The sequence below is a fragment of the Notolepis coatsorum genome, assembly GCF_963971535.1.
Source record: "Notolepis coatsorum genome assembly, chromosome: 7".
NCBI classification, from domain to species: domain Eukaryota; kingdom Metazoa; phylum Chordata; class Actinopteri; order Aulopiformes; family Paralepididae; genus Notolepis; species Notolepis coatsorum.
The window spans coordinates 9193090-9217127 of NC_140171.1; the positions used below are offsets into that span (position 1 = coordinate 9193090).

The following is a 24038-nucleotide window of genomic DNA, read 5'->3' on the forward strand; positions in this document are numbered from 1 at the left end:
GAAGCAGGAGGGGCGGGTTCAGCCCTGCTCCCTGCCCGCCTGTGTGGAGGGAGGGGCGGGTTCAGCCCTGCTCTCTGCCCGCCTGCAGCAGCTCGGAGCTCCAGCGACAGACAGGACCTCAGCCAGAGCTCGCCGCTCGTGTAGCGCAGCCTCGTCGACACACATTTGTTTGCAACACAAAGCGACCAAACTATTACTGACATAAAAGTTCCAGGTGCTGCGTGCTGCCAGGATTTATTATTATCCCCCCGCGGTGCCAGCTACCGTTTAGGTGGTGGTGGGCTACTACTACTACTTTTGAAACCCCCCTTGTTGGAATTGGAAATGGATTTCTCTGGAGGTAAGGCTATTCCTCGTCCCAACTTGCTCTCATAATAATACTGCAACGATAAGCTCATTGATTTCGTTCTTGTTGTGAGATTGCATGGCTGTCTTCAACAGTCGCATGTACAGGCTGTTAGCTTTGACTAAGGAATATGTGAAAATGTTAACTACCTCTGCGACCAAAGACTGGTGAGAAGCAACTTTTTATTTTAAGTTGATCTCGGTGAGGAGCCACAGCGCTCCGGTGCTGCAGGAGAACAATGATTTCTTCTTCAGCTAAATAAACAAGAAGATCCTCTCTTTGCACAAGTCACCGGTGATTTAATAATATACAAAGCGGATCAACTAGATGTGTGCGAAATATTTACACGAACTGCCTGCTGTAAGTTCAATCAATATGCAGTCCTAAAAGAATGCTGCATGCAAAGAAAAAGGAAAAAACGTTTGCCCGACTTGATGCCATTGTTGTGAGCAGCACTAGTCCCACCCGTTACAAGTGAGCTTTTGTTTGGTAATTTCTTTATTATGGTCATATTGATAACTAGTAGTGGTAACTTTTTCATTCATTATGAAATTATTGTTATTTCATTATTGCTGGCATGCTTACAAATACCAAAACACCATCATTACCAATACCACGCATTGTTCTCTCAATAACAAACGTGCACCAAATGTAAAATGTCAATAACAAAACGTGACCAAATGTAAAATGTCAATAACCAAACGTGACCAAATGTAAAATGTCACAACAATGCCTTTTGCATGTGAATAACAAACTTGGCCTAGATTTGTCAGGCATGCTCAGCCTATATTGTTGTTGTTCACCGACAAGGAAACCTGATTGACTGTCCTTTTTTGTGCTACTGCCAACAATGTATGCCAGCAATGCATGCAAGGTAACCTGACCCTAACCGCTACACAATGTGCACCCATCCTACACATATGGAGCCTTTGCTGTTCTTTTGAAGTCCTCTTGGGGATTTCTCAAACTGCCAAGTGACTTAAGTCCTGTGTCACACGCTCGCCAACGCAGTTAAGATGAATAGACCTTCTATTGCCAAGGACCTAAATGAAGAGGAATTCTCCCCAGTGCCAACAAGACCTACCAATCCGATGGAGGGCAAACTAGGGAGGGAGTGAATTGCTTTAACAGAGATGACTTGTCCTTTCGTGTGAATTAGCAGAAGTGGCCCGGCTGTCAGCACTCAAGCCTCTCTCACTCACACTGACGCCTTCCAGGAGGCTCTCCGAAAAGCTTTCTTAGTGAAGGGAAGCTAATTAAAAGGCAGGCCTTTTTTGTTTTTGCTCTGTTTTCTGTCCCCTGTTCTTGGCATCGCCGGGCGCGGCGGCAGAGACGAGCCAAGCTCGCCTGTGGACGCCGTCGTGGACCCAAAACGGGCCTATTCAGGGGATTCTATTTCTGAAAGTAAGCCTTTTGCGGGGCAGTCGACGAGGCGATGTCCTTGCCAAGGTGCTCAGTGTAGATGGGCGTAATCCACTCATCCATATCTGTTGCACTCTTATCCCACACTTGGCACGTGAACGACGAGCCGAGCTTTGCTTCAGAGGAGCAGGCCGGCCTGCTGGTGCTGGTGCTCTGCGGTGTGTTATGGTAGCTGGATCTCTCGCTTTGCACTCTGGGTTTCTTCTTCACTGATCCATAAGTTGTGTGTATTCTGCTCCTGGATCCTCTGGGATCTCCCAGCTTGCTATCCAACGCGGCGACGGCGGGGGGGGGAGATCACTTGTGCATACTTAGCACGATCGGCGATAACGGGAAGGAAATTAATCCTTAGCCCTGTGTGTTTGATGCTGCTCATCACAAGGTCAGGAGGAGGGGAGTTCCCCAGGGGGGGGGGCTGGGGGCCGGGGCTCTGCTGCATGCCTCTCTCCTCTCTAGACTAAACAAGCTTTCATGTGTCCTACACTTGACCTCCTTCTTAGATCACCTCGTGCAACAATGTGTCATGGCTAATATTTCTGTTGTTTTTCCACCCCCCCCCCCCCCCTGGATACTTTCATTTCGTCATGGGTAGCAAAGTAACTTATTGGTAAAGAAAAAAAACAGGGGAGACTCTCTCCATTAGGTCCTTGCTGCCACGGTGCATGTTGTTTACAGGGGAACACACACGCCTGCGGAAGAGGGGGAGAAACGAGCTCTGTGCTCAAGGACACTAGTGATGGTGGTCTGGTTGTGTTCCCAACGACGAGGCTGTTGTTTTGTTTCTTCTTGCAAAACCACTTTATTGTAGCGTCTGTGTCCGGTGTGGCCTCGCCCTCGGCGGTTCCCTTGTTCCATAAAGACCCGGAGATCCAGGCGTGGGACGTGTGTTTTCGTCCTCTATAGTTGATTTACTGAGCTCTTTACACGAGACGACAGGCCAAAGCACGTCATATAGACCGGCAATGTCAGGCGACAGTGGCTCAGGAGGTAGAGCGGTCGTCTGGTAGTATAGTTGGAAGGTTGCCGGGTTCCATTCCCGCTTCTCCCGGGCAGCGTGTCGAGGTGTCCTTGAGCAAGACACTTAACCCCTAATTGCTCCCGATGAGCAGGTTGGCACCTTGCATGGTTGCCTGTGAATGAATGGGTGAATGTGAGGAACAGAAATTGTAAAGTGCTTTGGATAAAAGCGCTAAGTGCACCGTTTACCATTTAACTCACTCGGGTCAGTCATTCATTCACGATTAGTCGGCCGCTCTGCCCCTAGTGGTGGCTCCCAGGAACAACACCTTGTGTAAAGCCAGTTTAGCCCGGGGTAGCAATGCTTGGCATTAGGGCTGGGCGATATGGCCTAAAAATAAAATCCCTGATTATTTTTTTTTAAATCCGATTTACGATTTTAATCGATTTCTTTCTCTTGAAAACTAGAAACGCCAAGGAAATCATTCAAATAACCTTTGTTTTTATTTGACACAAGATGAATGTCCCTATTGGGATTAATAGTGCAATAACTTGCTTTTTCACCAAACTTCACTTAAAACAAATCAAAGGTGCCTCTTGATCATCAAACAAGAATGAATTTCTCTATTGGGATTAATAAAGTGCAAATATAACTTTCACCAAACATCACTTTTTGTAAAATAAAAGGTGACTCAAAAATTATTATTTTCTTTTTGAAAATCGATTTTAATTTTTCAAAATCGTCCTAAATCATTCATTCGAATTAATCGATAATATCGATTAATCGCCCAGCCCTACTTCGCATCTACGTCCTCCTCGTTGATTGTATTCACTGTGTTTTGTGGCTGTAAAAGGTTTATTTACATTGGTAATGTTTGTAAACACAGGAGGGAAACAGACAAACAGACATTCTGATTGACTGTGGATTAAGGAAGTTCCAAAAGCGTGTATTTTCCATCAACAGATCAAGCACTTTAAGAAGATGTTATTACTCCACGTAGATATGGACTGAAAAAGCACGGATTGGGGCTTTAACTGGAGTGATGATGAGGTGCCTCAACGCTCGATAGATTCTATTCCACAGCTTAGGAAGAAGACCCCGGTGGCGACGCCTCAGGCACCTATAGAGAGTTAAGGTCGCGGGTCGATAAAAAGATACATGAGCTCTTTACCCTTGAAAGCATCAGACGCCTTCAGAGGTGGTGATGCTGTTCTCATTTCTAGTGCACTGACCTCAGTGGGGTTCAGCGCAAATCACCCGACGTCGGCGCTGAACCATTTCCACTGATATTGCAATTTCAATATGATTTGAGATATTCAAGGGAATTATAATTTCTTTATTCAAATCTTCGCTGAAAAATTAACGTAGTGTCTTTCTTTTTTGCAGGGAATCTAACCCAATCACAAGTTGTTTTCTTAAGTATGTATGTAGATTGTGATTTGTAGGCCAGGACATTTAACACCTTAACAAATGTTTTCGTCAGTGCTACATTTAAATAAAACTCAATTGGATGTTTCTCAATTGAAACGGCTCAAACAAAATTTCTATAAGCGAACAAATTCTGCCACTAGTTGATTGTCAATAGACGACGTAACTCCAAAAAGTGTCACTCGTCTGTGTTTATCAACATCTACTTAACCGTCCGAGATCACCGGAATAACGCAGTGTACATTTGGGGGTGGATTTCCTCTTTAAAGTTCAGGAAGGACAGATTTGGTATCAGCAGTGAAGAAGGGTTATTGGTTTGATTATTGATCCTTTACTCACTTACTCCAATCACCTGTCAGGCCTCCAGCCAGCTGGCGACAGGTGCTACTAGCAGTAGGTTACACTAACAGGTTTACCTTCGCTTTGCAGGCGTTAAAGGTCCCCTCCTCTCAAAAACATGTTTTCTACAGTTAACTCCTCTTGCAGGCATGTCTTTGACTATGCAGATTGTTATCTGTGCAGAACTTGTCACCAGAGCACCCCTTTCACATTTTTCCACTGGAGGTGGACAGGGCTTCTCTGTACTTTCTGTGTGATGCAACCTACCCTATCATTACCTATATATCGATTCAAACCTACTATCATGGTCACTATTGCCGAGCTGGCCCCACACTGCCATTCAGGAAATGCTAACTGTTAACTTGAAATGCTAATGTAAAGTAGTAAGTGTCATCATCTAGTGATCACTTTCTTTTTTCAGTGAATCTCTTAGTTATTAAAAAAGATTGTGTAAGCTAAGAAGTGTTTGACGAACATTGTTACTTAGCTGAAAGTTGTGTCCTTCCTGCTGACCCCGTTGTATGGAACTTGTAAGTCGCTTTGGATAAAAGCGTCAGCTAAATGTAAAGTGTTTGTGTTTGTGTGAAAGTGAGACACATTTTTGGAGAAGGTGGAGTAAAAGAAAGGGAACCGGTGGCTTGGTTGAAGACGTGAGGGATAAGGCAGGGCCATATAGACTCATAGACCCTTGCGTGTGTGGTGGGGCTCGCCGGGTTTCAGCTCAGGTTATTAGGTGGTTATTATGATGGTCAAGGTCACTTACGTGGATTTACTTCTTTTAAGTGGGATGCCTTAAGCCAATTAGATACTTTAGAATGTAACGTTTGAACTTCCTCTTTGATCTCAGTCACCTTGTGTTTTGGCTAGTCTTTTTAAATAGGCCTAATACTCATTTATGCAACATTTGGTTCATGTAATCCAATTTGGCAGAGAGCCTTGTTATACCACTGGTCAGTGTGGCTTACTACCGTAGTGTGTTTGTACTTGTATCACTGTACATAATAATACTTAATAATACTGCACATATATCAGATTAGCATATTTACTCTGTACTCTTCATTATATATATTCCATTTAATCACTTGTTACACTGTATATTGTTATGCACTTTACTGTTACCTTGCAGCAGGTCTCTTGCGTGGATTGACTTCTTTTAAGTGGGATGTCTTAAGCCAATTGGATACATTAGATGAACTTCCTCCTTTTTTTTGTTTTATCTCAGAGTCACCTTATGTTTGGCTAGTCTTTTTAAATAGGCCTAAATAATACTTATATTTATACAACATTTGGTTAATGTAATCCAATTGGCAGAGAGAGCCTTGTTATACCACTTTGTGGCGTACTACCATAGTGTATTTGTACCTGTATAACTGTACATAATAATACTCAGATTAGCATATTTACTCATTATATCCTCAGATTAGCATATTATTTACCCAGTAGCTTCATTATATATATTCCATTTAATCACTGTTATTATTACACCTTGCACTCTGGTTAGATGCCAACTTCTTGTTGTTGTACTGTACTTGTGCTGTACGATGACAATACATTTGAATCTAATAAATCGAATAATATCACGGCTAAGAGTTACTTAGCATATAGCATATAGAGTTGAAGGAACTCTTCACCAAAGCCTGATATCTCTGTTTAATTCACAATATGACGTCATCGGGTAACCTATGTATAAAAAACGTTGTATAAAAGGCTTTGAACGCTGCATGTGTTATAGTTATAGTAAATTACATCACAGCTACAACACGCTCCCTCTCGCAATCTGTTGCTTAATTAAGCGTTGAGTTTCTGCACCTCGAGAGGTTTTCATACACGCGTCTGATTGAGGGTTTGTGAGAGTGTGACGGTAGTAGTAATCAAAGCCGACCCCCGCGAGAGCAAGAGCAAGCTGAGGTTCTTCAGGGCACAGCGGTCTTAATCGTTAGAGATCCTAGGAGAATACAGCAGGCCAGCGCAGGCTATTCCTTCTCAGCATCCAGTTTGTTTGATTCAGCGGTTCTTGCTCAGTTTAGTTTTCTGTCTCTTTTAAAAAGGAACAGTTAACTTCATCAGATTGTTAACAAACCTTTATTTATTCTCATCACAGAATCGTCACATTAAAATCATCCAAAAAGCACGGGCAACAGTTTTTGTTGTTGTTGTGATATTAGAAGCAGATATGGCCAATGGACCATATTCACATGGCGGCCGTTTTGCTCTTATGTCATGCTTGGGTTGGGTTCCTTTCCACCCTGTTCCCAACCTGAGCATGACATAAGAGCAAAATGGCCGCCGTATGAATGTGGGCAACGTGATCCGTAAGAAAGTCAATAATGTCAAATGGTTAGGAAGGTATTTGGATGTTCCATTTGACATGTTAATGAGTGAGCCCCCATTACCTTCCACTAGCATTGCTAACGCATGCTAACAAATTCTACCTCCCAGTATCTCAGAAACCAAAACATGGGTGGTGCCAGTATTTCTGGATGGGTCGGAATGACTCCTCAGTTTGTGACAAATCAGCCTTGGCTTTTTAATCAAAGCGAACTGTCACTTTAACCGCCGGGATGACTGAGCGCTAGTTTCTACCCCTGTGGCAACGTAGACTCCCAGAGGAGTGGATCTAGAGATGCTGGCAGTGCCTTTCTGGACCTCGCAGCCATCTGCCTCGACATCTGACACCATAGCCCAGGCTGCAGGCCAACTGGCCATCTCTACAGACATGTCTGTGTCAATTAATGACTGATTAAAGAGATAACCAAGCCTCCTCTCCTTGTACATTACACTGTAGCGTCTCCGTTCATAGGAATGCTCGACTTGCATCACCCAGCAGGTCGTTATTGTAAATGAGGACCGGTTCGCAATTAACTTACACAGTTAAATAAAGGATAAACATCCCCCCTTCCGTTCCGGGTCATAAATAATCTCGGTTGCTATTCCTGTTAAGATGTGTCTCTCCACGTTGATACTAGAGTGGCGTCTCATGGCAAGGGAACCGTTTTACCTACTGAAAATAAAAAATTACCATTGGTAATGATTGCTTTTCCAAGTCTAGGGCAGTAAACACAATCCTTTAAAAAAAAATTTATTATGTTTTTTTGGTAGATTTTTATTGTTTTTACTACCGGGCAGTCTGGTAGAGAGAGAGAGAGAGGAAGAATGGGAGACAGAGCGGGGGAAAGACATTCGGCAAAGGACGCCGGCCGGGTCCGGGAATAGAACCCGGGTCGGCCGCTTCGCGACGCAGCGCGTTACATGGGTCGCCACTTGGGCGCCCCAGTAAACACAATTCTTAATCCACTACGTCCAACTGTGGGATCCCGTACTGCGGGTTGAGAGCCGCGTCCTGCATCCCTCCCAGCGTCTCCGGTTAAATCAGTGGTGTCCAACCAGTCGATCGCGATCGACAGGTAGATCGCGGGCTGATTTCAAGTAGATCTCGGTTAATAAAATTCGATTATATATATATATATATATATATATATATATATATATATATATATATATATATATATATTTTTTTTTTGCAAAATCAACTCTGCCTCTCCTTGTTAACTACAACAAGCAATGCTGTTTGTTATTTAAGATGAGGTTGGACTCTGCACTGACAGATTTGTGTTCATTATGCTGCTTTTATAAAGCCTCAAATGACTGCTTACAATATACAATTTTGGCTGGTAGCTCTCGGCTAGGTGGTAAATTAAAAAGTAGATCTTGGTTCAAAAAAGGTTGGGCACCCCTGGGTTAAATCATCCGAGCTAATCCTGACAAAAGGAGAAAAAAAAACGTAAAACTTCTTCAAACTTAAAAACTATCGACAACAGGTGCAAGGTCGCCTTTGCCAGTAATGTCTCTTTTTTTAATTAGACGCTATGTTCTCACTTCCGAAGGTCTTGGGGGTATTGACGGGGCCGCGGGCCCACAGCATGAAGGCTGTCAACTCTCGATAATCATCTAATTGACAGCGCTTCCTCTCTTTCCACCTGGGTCACCTGCTGATGACTAATGACTCTCGACGGGTATGTGAAGCGGAGTCCCGGAGAGAGCGCGAACGTGCTGTCGACGGCGCGGCAGACGACCTGCCCAAACATGGGCGGTGCGGGAACAGACTGGTTGTTGTCATGGACGCCGCGCGGAGCAGGGAAGCAAACACACGGGCGGCTGAGCTGCTTGTGGCTCGTCTGGAGCTGTCAATCACAGAGCTGCGGAGAGTCTGGCTTCGCTTATGGGCTAACAGATGTAAAACTGACGTATGAACACTAGTGTGTGTGTGTGTATACATCTTGTTTGGGACCTTTGAGGATATATAATACATGCACACACTTCGCACACGCACACACACACACACACACAGATATATACCGTAATTCCTCTAATAGTAACCCCGGCTTGTATTTATTTCAACTGTAGCGGATACCAGGCTTGTATTAGGAGGAGGCATGTATAAGAGAGAGGCCTATATTTCTAATTTTCAAACCGATCATAATGAATAAATCAACATTTTGTGTCAGTTTGAACCCAGTAAAATGTACTGGGTTCATTTATTGAAACAAAGTACTGTATGAAATACGGTAGTAAACAGTGCAATTACAGGTGGTCAAAAAAAGTAAAATAGTGCAATCACAATACTGGTATAATAATAATAATAAACTTCGTTTTATACAATTCTGAGGTAGGCTTACTCTCTTGGTAAACATTAACACCATACCATTATGGTATTTACTGCACAGCCAGGCCAGCATATAAACAATAACAAAATATATTGCCTATGGTAAATCCGTTGAGGGAAATACCGTAATTCCTCTAATATACATGAAACCCGGCTTGTATTAGGAGCAGGGTTAGAAATTAACATTTTTTTTCAAGGGCTTTTTTTGCCCCCCTTAATTGATTTTCGGGGGCTTTTTTTTGTATTTCGGGGGCACTGAATTTTTATGATAAACGGTAGGGGTGGGACGGTTCACAAAATGGACGGTTTGGTTCGTATCACGATTTTGGGGTCACGGTTTTCAGTTCGATATACGTTAATTTTTATTAAAAAAAATGTAACACTCAAATCTAAACATGCTTCTCATTTATTAAAAATTAAATAAAAGGTTTACAGTGTTTACAGCCTTAAATAATGTTTGGCACACAAAGACCGAACTGACTGAAAAATATAGGCTACATTTGTCAAAGTATTAACTTAGTGCAAACAAACAATATGCTCAGCCAGCACTAGACTTTCCTTTCTTTAATTAATATAAACACACAAAAACAATAATAATAATAATAATAATAATAATAATAATAATAATAATAATAATAATAATAATAATAATAATAATAATAATAATAATAATAATAATGACTTGGATTTATATAGCGCTCTTCATGAGACCCAGAGCGCTTCACAGAGTCCATTATTCATTCATACACAGTCATCCCGGTGGTGGTAAGCTACAATTGCAGCCAGAGCTGCCCTGAGGCAGACTCACGGAAGCGTGGCGAATAATCATCGCCTACGGCCCCTCCGACCACCACCAACATTCATTCACATGCATACACATTCATACGAGGCAAGTAGGTTAAGTGTCTTGCCCAAGGACACAACGGCAGTGGGATGGACATGGGCTTGAGCGGGATTCGAACCACCAACCCTTCGATCATTGGACAACCCGCTCTACCCCTGAGCCACGCCGCCCAATTCCCTGATTGTCAGTTCTTAATGGAAAGATTCATTTTCTGCTTGAAATTATTATGTTTCTGTCTACATTTATTTAGACTAACATTATTTAAATATTGAGTGCAACTGTGGTGGATTACGTAATTCGGTGAGTTGGAACTATCTATGGGTTGGCGCCGGGTCCCCACGGACATTTTAGCGTGTGGCACCTTCAGTTCCGGTCACGTTCATAACATCAACAAGCAGCGTGAAAGCGGCAATAGTCCCGGTTGGAGTTAGTAAAACACAGTTGTATGTTAGCCTTCTTGGATGTTGAATAAACGCCTATCATTGTCTTTAAACACCCCGCCTCTCAGACTCCCATTTCCTCCTCTGCTACAGTAGCTAGTAGCTACGGTGACATTTCATTGACTGTACAGTATTAGCTTGCGGGCTGCGTCGGGCTACCATAGTTAAAACGTGCGTTGTGTTTACAAACTGCTAACGCTATGGCAAGATGTGTGTAGGCCTATGTAATGTTAATGGCTATGTTTTTAAAGTCGTAATGAAGATTGATTTATATTGTGCGTGCCATTTTTACACAAACTGACTGCTGCTGCTGCCTGCAGCCAGTGCAGAACACAGGCTCCGCCAAATGATTTTTTTTATTTGCGCGTCATCTGAACCGTACGATACACAGACGCTCCATTACCGGATAAATATATATAATTAGTAAACTGTCGGGGGCATTAAGTGCCCCCCTTAACTGGTTTTCGAGGGCATTTTGTCCATTTTCAAGGGCATTATGCCCCAAGCCCCCGTTAATTTCGAACCCTGATTAGGAGGCCGGCTTATAATTGCTTAGCTCAACAGCGCACCCGGTCATTAATAGAGACCCGGTTTTTTATTGAATACCGGTTACTATTAGAGGAATCACGGTATATATATATATATAAATACTAGGGGTGGGGGAAAATATCAATACGTAGTAGTATCGCGATACTTTGCGTGCCGATACTGTATCGATACAGGGACGCCAAGTATCGATATTTAATTATTTATTTATTTATATATAAAAAAAATATGAATTAATTCTTTTTGTATAAGGAAGTTGCATTGTTCATTTCAATACCTGTAATAGTACAGTAGTCCACACACACGCACATGTGTGCATTCAGTTAAGTTGGAATATGACTGTAATACAAACAGTTCAGTTTGTCAGGTACATGCAACACAGATTACAGTGTTTACATCTGTCTGCTTGAGAAAATACCATGTTCTGCAATAAAAATTATTGAAGTGAGACGAACAGACTGAACTTTATTTTATTAGATAAAACATGTTGACAAAGTTTTACTTTGCAGTTGAAAAAAGGTAATAAATCGCAATATATCGCAATATTAATACCGCAATACTCAGCATATCGCAATATATTTCCTATCGCAATACTATCGCATCGTGACTCAAGTATCGCGATAGTATCGTATCGTGAGGCCTCTGGTGATTCCCACCCCTAATAAATACATACATATATATTTCAGTGTGTCATTTTTAAGGGATAAAATAGCTGCTGTAAAAAGGGTTGGTGTCATTTCTAATAAGCTATGGCTTCAGCCTATACTTTTTATAATATTTTTTACATTTGTCACTGTTATTATGATCGTTATTATGATGTAATATGATTGTGTATTTAATATTTATTCACACCTGTACCGTATCAAGTTGTGAAAGCGGAACGACCGACCGGAATGAACTCGACAGCTATACTGCTTTTGCCATAATATTGGAATGGCTTCTTGGAGAAGTGTTATCTCGTGGATCTGGCTTGCAGATGAGGTTGGTCGTGACTCATGACTCATGACTCATAAGTCTTGTTTGCAGAAGGGATTCCGTGTTTATTCCTCTGTTTGACACCCCGGCGGTGACTCGTCGTCAGGGATTGAGCAATGTTTACTCGAACAACAGCACCGTGGACTCACTTTGCCCCCCGAACAACTCGGGCTTAGTGGATGAAAAAACACCCCCTGCTCTCCGTCACAGCAATGTATATGTTTAGGGGGGGGGGGTTTCTAATTAATGTGTTTGCTGAAGATCGTTTTCATACGGCAGCGCTAGATGATGAGTAGATTTAGATTTAAGTAGCTTAAATTTCAGTTACAAGCGGGTAAACGGGTTGGCTAAATACGGGTACATACATAGACCCTTCTGAGTAGCAGTTTGTCGAATAGCTGCGGGTCTTAAATACCACTTGTTTGTTTTAGGGTCAGGGTTCGGTCATTGACCGCTGGGGTCATTCCGTCTGGGTTCAGGGGCATGGCCTGGTATTTTAAACCTGATCTTGATTAATTGATATAGGTTAAGCATAGGATGTGCAGCATACCTATGGTTTTTATGCTGCGTATGGGTATGTATTAGTTGTTTTCATTGGTAGGATATCTTATATTTAATGTGTATTGTACTGCTGAAATGTTAGGGGTTAGATTCCCACTAGAGCCACGCATACTCAAATAAATGTCAAATAAATGTCATTCCATTGTAAAGTGCTTTGTGTGCTGCTTTAGTTGTGCTACTAGGAAAGCACTATTCATTCATTCATTCATTCACTACCAACTAGGGCTGTCCCCGACTAAGGATTTGGATGGTCGACTATGATTGGCCAAAATTTGCCGTTAGTCGACTATTGGTCGACAAAAAAAAAGTATAATATTTAAAAAAAAAAAATGTTTAGATATTTTTTTTTTGTATCATTCCATTTGGGCTGTGGGGGGTGCTTAATGTCTGAAGGAGTCGACTGAAGGCTTCTTGTCCTCTGCAAAAGCATGCAATTGGTCCACTGATGGATACACCTTGATATTTGTCTAGTCTAGTGTGTTCATTAGATGGGTGAAATCCTCTTTCAGTGCCTCTGTGCCTGTTTTCTTAGGCAGTTATCCTCTGCTATGCGTGCCATTAGCGTTAGCCACGCTTCTAGGCCTCTTTTCTTTTGGAAAGAATGATAAATAAAATAAAATAAAATATTATGATTTTTTATTTTTTATTAATTTTTTTACTATTAGACTAAGAGGTTGGTTAGTCGACTACGGCTCCTTTCGACCGATTAGTCGACTAATAGACTAATAGGGGTCAGCCCTACTACCAACTAGGTAAGTCATTATCATTACATGACACGACACATGGCAGCCTAGCCCGTGTTGCTCTCCGCTGCTTAGCTAACAAGAATGCTTACAATGACTTTCATAATACCGTCTGGCAACGTGTCCTGTCTGTCCACGTTCGCCCGACGCTGGCCTCGGGACGGGGCCTGTGAATAAGCCACGGCTTTAATTAATGTCCTGATATCCTACCCTGTGTCTGATTTCTGGCTAGAATGGCATGTCATTAAGGAGCAGTTTGGGGATTTGGAGGGATTTGACCCGCATTCTAAATAACAAGTTTGATTTAAACCACCCCCATGACTCATGACATCATGTATCTAACGTATTCCTGTCCGAGGGCCAGGACTGTTTACTTTATGCATTAAAAGTAGGGATTTCCGATATTATCGGCGTACCGATATTATCGGCCGATATCGGCATTAAAATGTGATATCGGAAAATATCGGTATCTGTTTTCAATTTTTATAATTTTTTTTTACATTTCTATAACCTTTATTTACCCAGGCAAGCAAGTAAGAACAAATTCAGATTTTATTTATTGTCAAAAGTATGCATAATGTTGTGTTAATTCCACAACAAGAGATATGTAATGTTAATTACCTGAAATTATTACGTTTTTTGGGGGGGGAAACCCTGCATATATCGGTATCGGTTGATATCGGTTGATATCGGTATCGGAAATTAAGAGTTGGACAATATCGGTATATCGGTATCGGTAAAAAAGCCAATATCGAGCATCCCTAATTAAAAGTCCGATAGGTCGCCCATACTGTGCTTATGGGTTACTGCAGAGAGCAGAGCATGCTGGGATGTCGCGGTAATATGTCAGCGTATAGCCTGCCGTTCGGTTATCACAGTGAGAAGTTTTGTTGTTTCACTGATCTAGACGTTGTTTTAGTCCTAAAAGTCCCGTCGTAGTAAACAACGGTATATAGCGTGTGTCGGTCTTATCAAGCAGGATTTGGGTCCCTCGTCGCCGTGTCAACGCATTTTACCCTCCCAGGCCGGAGCGGTATGTACTAACTAACTGGACGCCGGCGGACAAGTTGAAACAGTGGCAGGTGGTGTGTCCAGTCTGCCCGGCGACAGGAAGGACGCGGAGATGGGCGTGCCTGATGTCAACGGAGTTCACTGTGCGAACGCATGATCCTCAAGGGACTGCTGCTGTCGGACGAGCTCGAGCACAATCCACTTCTTCAAACCGACTGTATCAAAAGGGCTCCCAAGGTGCAGCTCACCCCCCCCCCCCTCCCCCGTCCTCCACACACACACACCCCTCCGGAAACATTCAGGATAGGATAGGGCCCCGGCCAAGTAAAAAATGAATTATGTCATAGCCTGTTTTTCACTTTGGGGCCAAGCAGGGCTTGTCAGGACGTACTGTACTGCTCATGGCCCCGCGTGTCACTCAAGTTTGTATCAAAACAACCTTTATGATTCTCCGTGCAGCAGCACACAAACAACCCGTTTCCCCCCTTGCTGTGGAAAAGTGGGTAATGACGATGCCCCTCCCCCTTCCTTCTGTTTTCCTCGGAGGACCTGTCAGTCACGTCGTGTTAGCGGCTGAGTAATCGCTCTGCGCTTGGCAGGGTTACAGCGGCTCGGGCCTGCTGCATCTTCATTAGTCAAAGATATTAATACAAACGGAGCACAAAGGATATTATTATCATGCGAAAGGGGATTGAGGGTGGAACACACTTCTTCTCGGGCTCCGCCGTTCGACTCGAACGGGCGGCCGCGTCTCACTAACACTCGGAAGGCGTCGGTAACGATTAGGGGTGGGAATAGCCGGAGACCTCGCGGTACGATACTATCGCGATACTTGAGCCGCGATACGATAGCATCGCGATACTCGATATATCGCGAATAATGAGATATTTTTTTATCGAATCATTATTAATTTTTTTAACTGCAAAGTAAAACTGTCAACATGTTTTATCTAATAAAATAAAGTTCAGTCTGTTCATCTCACTTCAATAATTCTTATTGCAGAACATGGTATTTTCTCAAGCAGACGTAGATGTAAACACTGTAATCTGTGTTGCATGTACCTGACAAACTGAACTGTTTGTATTATAGTCATATTCCAACTTAACTGAATGCACATGTGTGTGTGGACTACTGTACTATTACAGGCAACTTCCTTATACAAAAAAAATGTATAATCTTTTTTATTTCATTTTTATGAATAATTAAATATCGATACTTGGCTTCCCTGTATCGATACAGTATCGCCACGCAAAGTATCGCGATACTACTACGTAGGGGTGGACGGTATAAACGGTATACGGTATAAACGGTATGAATTTGCTCTACGGTATGGATTTTGACTATACCGTGTAACCGGTAGGGCAGCTCTAAAATAGCAATGACGTCATGTAACCACAGCGCGACTATTTCAATCGCATTTGCCCCTAAAAATAGATCGAATTAGTCATAGATAATAGATATGTGCAAACTGGAAAAAGTTATTTAGGAGGCTTCGCGCAGTGGGCGCAGTGGGCGTGTCAACACGCAATTGTCATTTCATAATAAACACATATCACCGCGGCGCACAGCAAGTTTCAATTTCAGTTTCTGGCATTTTTAACCAGTGGAGAAAGGTAAAAGATCTTACCTATATGAATTATTCTACGTTAATAAAACATACCTGGTGATCAACTACAGTTTGCTGTAAACATTATGATATGTGTGTAGTGTTATGATAACGACGGGAGGACGGCTGCTGCAGCAGTGGATTTGCGAAATAGCATGCAGCTGCAGAGCCGCAGAGCCAGTGGCTCTTTCAGGTCTGGTCACAGGCCCGCTCAACAGCGCCCCCCCACCAAACGGCTGAACGACCTGAAAGAGCCACTGGCTCTGCGGCTCTGCAGCTACATATGCTTCTAGCAAAATCCAGCCCCGCTGTTTGCAATGGGAGCAGCACGGAGTCTCGACTCAGGACTTATTTTATTTGGAATATAATGACTTTATACGCAAAAGTAGCCTAGTTTTAAGTTAAAATATTATAAATCTACATGCCTTGAGGATGTCATTCTTTATATAGCCTGCCTATCAGGCAAAAAAAATTATTCTAACGGAAACACTGATACCGTGATATATACCGTTACCGTCTATGCTTCAAATTATACCGTGATATACATTTTAGACCATACCGTCCACCCCTACTACTACGTATCGATTTCCCCCCCCCACCCCTAGTAACGATTCACCGTGGAAAAGGGAAGTGTGATGCAGTATGATTGTGTTGAGGAATACCACTTCCCCACATTCAGCATGGGCTCCTCCAGTTAAAATATCTTCAACTATCAAATCTATTTTGATATAGGCCTACTACTATATATACTTTACTATATACTATTGAGATATACACCTACAACGGTGGCGCAGTGGGTTAGCACAGTTGCTTCACAGCAAGAAGGTCCTGGGTTCAAGCCCCAGCAGGGGGCCTTTCTGTGTGGTGTTTGCATGTTCTCCCCGTGTTCACGTGGGTTTCCTCTGGGTACTACTCTGGTTTCCTCCCACACACCGAAATACATGCATGTTAGGTTTCCTGCCATTGCCCTCGACCAAGGCACTGGCATTACCGCTTCCCGGGCGCCCCACCGTGTGACTGCCCCACCGTGTGACTGCCCCACCGTGTGACTGCCCCACTGTGTGACTGCCCCACTGTGTGACTGCCCCACCGTGTGACTGCCCCACTGTGTGACTGCCCCACTGTGTGACTGCCCCACTATGTGACTGCCCCACTGTGTGACTGCCCCACTGTGTGACTGCCCCACCGTGTGACTGCCCCACCGTGTGACTGCCCCACTGTGTGACTGCCCCACTGTGTGACTGCCCCACTGTGTGACTGCCCCACGGTGTGACTGCCCCACGGTGTGACTGCCCCACTGTGTGACTGCCCCACTGTGTGACTGCCCCACTGCCCCACTGTGTGACTGCCCCACCGTCCGTGTGACTGCCCCACTGTGTGACTGCCCCACTGTGTGACTGCCCCACTGTCCGTGTGACTGCCCCACTGTGTGACTGCCCCACTGTGTGACTGCCCCACTGTGTGACTGCCCCACTGTGTGACTGCCCCACTGTGTGACTGCCCCACTGTGTGACTGCCCCACTGTGTGACTGCCCTACTGTGTGACTGCCCCACTGTGTGACTGCCCCACTGTGTGACTGCCCCACTGTGTGACTGCCCCACGGTGTGACTGCCCCACGGTGTGACTGCCCTACTGTGTGACTGCCCCACTGTGTGACTGCCCCACTGTGTGACTGCCCCACCGTGGGACTGCCCCACTGTGTGACTTGCCCCACTGCTCCTAAGTTGTCGGGATGGGTCAAATGTAGAGGACGAATTTCCCCAAGGGGATTAATAAAGGATAGAGAGAGATCCAACATGCGCTGTGATTTGCTGCATGATTAAAAATGCAGCAAATCACATTGCTTTGCTTTTGATTTAGCCTACACATTTCTTGGTATCTGATTTTAGTATTGGGGAAACGCTCCGATAGCTGTTGTACCCTATTGCAGCCTGGTATCAGACGACCGATATGCCACCATACCACATACCAGTATCGGTGTTGCTACTAGTTTGTATGCATGTTTAATTTGACACATTTTAGCTCACTTTAGCTCCGTGTTTCTAGCTCTGAACACACCGGGGTCTCGGTGAACTCATGCTTCAGCAGCAGCGTGTCCAAACGGCAGAAGTCATGCTGCACGGATATAAAGGATACGCCACGACGGCGTTTGACAACTTTGTTTTTTTTACGGTGCGAGGTCAGGGCAGTGAACGCTACGTTCCCTTTGGCTATGAAATCCAGATGCCGACAAACCTCTGGCGGCGATAACACGCTTAGCTGCCTGCACCCCCTCAGAGGCAACCGGGTGTATGTACGCGTCCCCCCGCCTCCGCGCCAGGCAGCTCTCTCTCTCTGGCGGGGGGGGGGAGGGGGGGACACTGACCTCACTGGCCTCAGCCTTGAATGGGAGATAAAGAGGAGATTAGTGTCCGACCGTCCGTCCGTCCCTGCATTCCGTCCTCCCGGCGAGGCGAAAGTGACATCTCAATGCGGGGGAAAAACCCGGCGGGGACAGAACTTCAGAACCCCCCCCCCCCACCCTGTCTATCTGCTGCGCACTGATTTCCTTCATGGATCGGAGAGGAAGTCGTCCTCTTATCAAGCCGTGCCGGGGCTGCGGGGGAACTGGAGGCCGTCGGGGAGGAGAGAGAGGCTAATTATGGGTGTGTGATGATTCTGGGCAGGAAGTTGTTGGCGATGATTAAAAAGGACGAGTTCTGAACCGATTCTGTCTCTAGATGCACTGCACACACACGCACACACACACACACACACATGCGCACGCACACAGACACACACACAGACAGGTGAAAAGCTGTGTAAGGTTCATCATAATCAGTGTGTGTTGTAGTTAAAACAGTTACTGAGTGTTGTAGTTCAAATAGTTACAGAGTGTTGTAGTTAAAATAGTTACAGAGTGTTGTAGTTAAAAGAAACAGTTATAGAGTGTTGTAGTTGTAGTTAAAAGAAACGGTTACAGAGTGTTGTAGTTGTAGTTAAAACAGTTGTAGTGTTGTAGTTAAAACAGTTGTAGTGTTGTAGTTAAAACAGTTACTACGTGTTGTAGTTAAAACAGTTGTTGTGTTGTAGTTAAAACAGTTACTACGTGTTGTAGTTAAAACAGTTGTAGTGTTGTAGTTAAAACAGTTACTACATGTTGTAGTTAAAACAGTTGTTGTGTTGTAGTTAAAACAGTTACTACGTGTTGTAGTTAAAACAGTTGTAGTGTTGTAGTTAAAACAGTTACTACATGTTGTAGTTAAAACAGTTACAGAGTGTTGTAGTTAAAACAGTTACTACGTGTTGTAGTTAAAACAGTTACAGAGTGTTGTAGTTAAAACAGTTACTACGTGTTGTAGTTACTTAAAACAGTTACTACATGTTGTAGTTAAAACAGTTACTACATGTTGTAGTTAAAACAGTTACTACATGTTGTAGTTAAAACAGTTACTACATGGTGAAGTGGGAGACGACCATCCTCTGTTCTGCATAATCATACCAGCTTAATCTACCCATGAATGCCTGGCAACATCACAACATCATCATGACATTCAAATGTATTTAAAAATGTTTATCCTAGATTATTTTTTGTAATGTCAGGCAGATTTATTTTGAGTGAGTAATATATATATATATATATATATATATATATATATATATATATATATATATATATATAAAGCACCATCTGTGTGTTGCTGTTTCTACAGGCCGGCCACCTCTGCGATCCGCTCTGAAAAATGTGTGGCAGCCTCTGTTATGAAATCAGCTCAGTGTAACCACAGCAGATACTAGATTTACTGTTTGTTTGCACAGCAGTGTGTGTATACTGTACATTTAGACACTCTCTAGCGTGCTCTTTCCCCCCTACAGGCAAACTGTCAATCTTTTAAAGAGAGCCACCCGGTGTCCTGCTTTCCGAGCCTAGTTAGCGCACCCAGCCCAGCCTCAATAATCCATGATGGAATGTATCATCATGGGCCAAACAAGCAACACCCCAGCGCCGCAAAGCTGTCTGCCGGCGTTGTCCCACACATGTTAATGGCATTGAACTTGACCCCTGCCAGTGCTATCGGATGACCCCCGATGACCCGTCGGCATGACGCACTGGCACTCTGGAAGCCATCGATATACATCATCACATCATCCACTGATGGCGGCGGCGGCCAGGCCGAGTCACGCTGTACGTCAGCAGAGGGCTAATGTGTGTGTGTGTCGACAGCGGCTCTGGGAGGTGGAGGGTAATCTGAAGGTTCCCAGTTCGATTCCACACCGGCTGCACGTCGAACTTAACCCCCTAACTGCTAGGGATGGGTACCTTTCACATTTGAACCGATACCGGTAACGGTACCTGTGAATCGATACCGGTACCCAACGGTACCTTTTTTCGGTACTTTAGTCTCAAGAAATTTAATTTACCTACCTCAGTCATGAAAAAAAAATCCAAACTTCAAATAACTACAATTTCGACAGTTTTCGGCTTGTCATTGCTCCGACTGCTTTGTTGTTGAATCAAGTCAAATCCTAGGTAAGCATATATTGTGCGTGTGAACGTTGACATGAAAAGAAAAAAGTAAAAAAAAAAAAAAAGTAAAAAAAGATAATACAATTATTTTTATTTTATTTTTTTTGAATTTTTTTTTCGGTTTCTCACTTGATTCGATACTCGGTAGTACCGACGTGTTTCGGTTCGGTACCTCAAACGTACCGAATTCGGTACCCATCCCTACTAACTGCCCCCGACGAGCGGGTCGGCACTTTTGCGCGGTCGCCTCCGCCGTCTGTGAATGTGAGGCACGAGTTGTTGTGAGCTGTAAAGAGCTTTGGATATACAAGCCGTTTAATGTTGACTCCGATGAACCCAGTATAGGGGGCCGTGGGGCGCGCGGATGTCCTCCCGACAACAAAGGGAGCCATTAGGGTCGAGATGGGAGGCTGTTGCTCAGAGTTAATTGGAAATTACTGCAGATACTCGGGAACGCGAGGAGCTGCGTCTCTGAACGCACTTAATGAGTCCCGGAGAGAGCATTCAAAATGGCAGAATGGCTAGTGACCGGATGACATGGCCTTTGTGGTGGTTACCCGATAGAATCCAGTGGAGAGGGGTCTTTGTACCCAGTGGACTGTCGACTGGCAAATTAAACGGCTCCGTATCGAACCGAATCATTAGGGTAATGGGCTAGTCTTGCACATGGAGGGATTAATGGTAGACCACTGATGGTGACCCAAATGTGGCGACATGGTGGCTGCCATGGTAGTATAATCTGCTACGTTGGCTACCGCACTGGTTATTGTTGGAAAAAACAAGGAATAGTCGCCTCCTCATACTGTCACTGTAAGCCCAAGTAAGCCTAACAGATACACCATACAGCCCGTGGCACAGCCTGGTTGTAATGTAAGTTGTTGTTGTTGTTGTTGTTTCAATGTTCCAATGTTCCAGTCAACTAACTGGACTTCTGGTTTAGTTCCATAGTTTTGGGTTGTTCTCTAAAGAGGGAATAGAATGTCCACATTGTTCTACCGGACCGGTATGTGTTTGGTAAAAGCTTAACCGGCGTCGTCAAGACATCAATGTTGATTTGGCTGGATAAGTAAAGGAGCACTTCACCGAAAAACAACAGCGATTTGTTTTGCCCATAATCTCACGCATATCCCCAAGGCTTGCACACATTCCTCCCGTGATGTCATGAGAGGAGGACACTTGAATCCTTGTGTTGTGTTAATTACAGCTCAATGAAATGATGTAGATGAAAGAATAACGATCCCTATTGCATTCCTTATGTCTGTTATTTTTTTCGATATCATTTCATTGAGCTGTAATTAACACGACGCAGGGATTCAGCGTCCTCTGATGACATCACAGGAGGAGATATTTTCAAACGCATTGACTCTCGATAACTGTCAAACTAACTGAATGTGTGCAAAACGATTCCGAGCCTAAATTGGGATATTATATGAGATTATGTGCAAAATAATTTGCCGTTGTTTTTGGGTGAAGTGCCCCTTTAAGGATACCAGGTCAGATCAGGGATGTGTGTGTCTGTGTCTGTGTCTGTCTGTTAAGGAGGCCAGAGGCTCTGGCTAATCCCCTCTGAGTCAGCAGCAGTTATTGTGTTGGGAGCCTGAAGCGTTCACTCAGTCTGTCTGACAGACATTCTTGGTTCGAGCCTGGTGGAGGGGAGGCAGTTCAACTTGATGCACGTCTGAAAAACATTGGAACCTGTTGTTCCGTCACTCTGTCAGGGATGTAAAAGAAATATATAGATAAACCGGAGATGACTTAAGTATAGTGAGTTTATAATTTTTTGTGATACTGTAACTATCGATTCTCAAAAACAATATTGATTAATCGATGGATTACAAGGTTAACCGTCTTTCACCATCCTGATCTTGCTTAAAATATGTAAATAAAGTAGTAATTGACCACAGGAAAAAGGTACATAATGTACGTTATGTTATAGCCATAAGTAATATAATTACGTATTGTGTGAAAATGTAACAAATAAATACATGTTACTTTTTCATAAAACGTTTTAAATTCCCCTGCTGGGAATGGAACCCCAACCTTAACCCTAACTTCATGTCTTAACCGTAACCGTTAAGCGAATGTTAAAACTAACCTCAACTCTAACTATAATCATAGTTAGATTGTGGTGAGAACACCCGCCCACGACTGCTGCAACGATTGTTGGTTCAGCTCCTGGTTGCAGCATTTATTTTGTACTTTTGCAGATACAATACGTACAAATATTACTCATGGCTATAACATAACGTACATTGTGTACCTTTTTCCCCCTGTGGTCGAATAGTACTTTATTCATGTTTTCCGATGAGACCGCAAGACCGCATTGGGCTCAGTTCTACAGCTAGAGCGAAGCTACTGGTATCATATGAAGCTAAGCGATCAGTTCTACAGCTAGAGCGAAGCTACTGGTATCATATGAAGCTAAGCTATCAGTTCTACAGCTAGAGCGAAGCTACTGGTATCATATGAAGCTAAGCTATCAGTTCTACAGCTAGAGTGAAGCTACTGGTATCATATGAAGCTAAGCTATCAGTTCTACAGCTAGAGTGAAGCTACTGGTATCGTATGAAGCTAAGCTATCAGTTCTACAGCTAGAGCGAAGCTACTGGTATCATATGAATGGTGATGCACGGCTGCCGATATAATATTGGCCGATATGGCAGTATTTACACATCGCTATCGGTCCGATATCAAGATAGGGCCGATATATACGTTTTTTTTTTTTTTTTTTTTTTTTATTATACATGTTTAGGCCCTAAATAGTTTCAAAATATCAGTCATTTCTGAAAATAAGTTACAAAAATAAAAAATTAATGCGTTTTGGAAAATAGCTCTTTATTTGATTATCATAAAAAAGTGTTTTCTATACAGAGATATCGACATCGGTAAATATCGGTATCGGCCAGAACAGCAATATTAATATCGGTTATCGGTATCGGCCACAATTTTCACATCGGTGCATCACTACATATGAAGCTAAGCTATCAGTTCTACAGCTAGAGCGAAGCTACTGGTATCATATGAAGCTAAGCTATCAGTTCTACAGCTAGAGCGAAGCTACTGGTATCATATGAAGCTAAGCTATCCATCCACCCTGACATGGTAGCTCGCCAGTAAGCGGGGTAAATAGGGCTCCAAAGTTAGGCAGAATCGTGGTGAGGGAGAAACTGCCTGGTCCATATATACATGTACATGTATATTAGTGTTGTCAAAAATATCGAAAAATCTATACATATCGATTCTGAATATTTAAAACGGTTTCAATACTCATTTCCCGAAATATCGATATTTAATTATTCATTAAATTATTTTGTTCTGTAATAGTACAGTAGTCCACACACACACATGTGCATTCAGTTAAGTTGGAATATGACTGTAATACAAACAGTTCAGTTTGTCAGGTACATGCAACACAGATTACAGTGTTGACATCCGTCTGCTTGAGAAAATACCATGTTCTGCAGTAAAAACTATTGAAGTGAGATGAACACTTCTTATGTTTTTTTTACATTTTAAGATTGAACCTTTTTCCCCATGGTATCGAAATGGTATCGAATATCGATACTTTTCAAGGTATCGTATCGAAGTTCGAAATTCCAGTATCGTGACAACACTAATGTATATACAATATACATATATGTGCATTGG

At 43.3% G+C, this 24038-nt stretch overlaps 1 protein-coding gene across 1 annotated transcript in view; it reads left to right on the top strand.

Moving 5' to 3' along the window:
• Window positions 1-252: 252 nt before the first annotated feature.
• Window positions 253-24038, top strand: part of LOC311232509 (signal-induced proliferation-associated 1-like protein 2) — a 166881-nt gene continuing 143095 nt past the window's right edge. The window contains 1 exon segment of the mRNA XM_084319332.1: window positions 253-340. The gene's annotated coding sequence lies outside the window, so the exon portion shown is untranslated.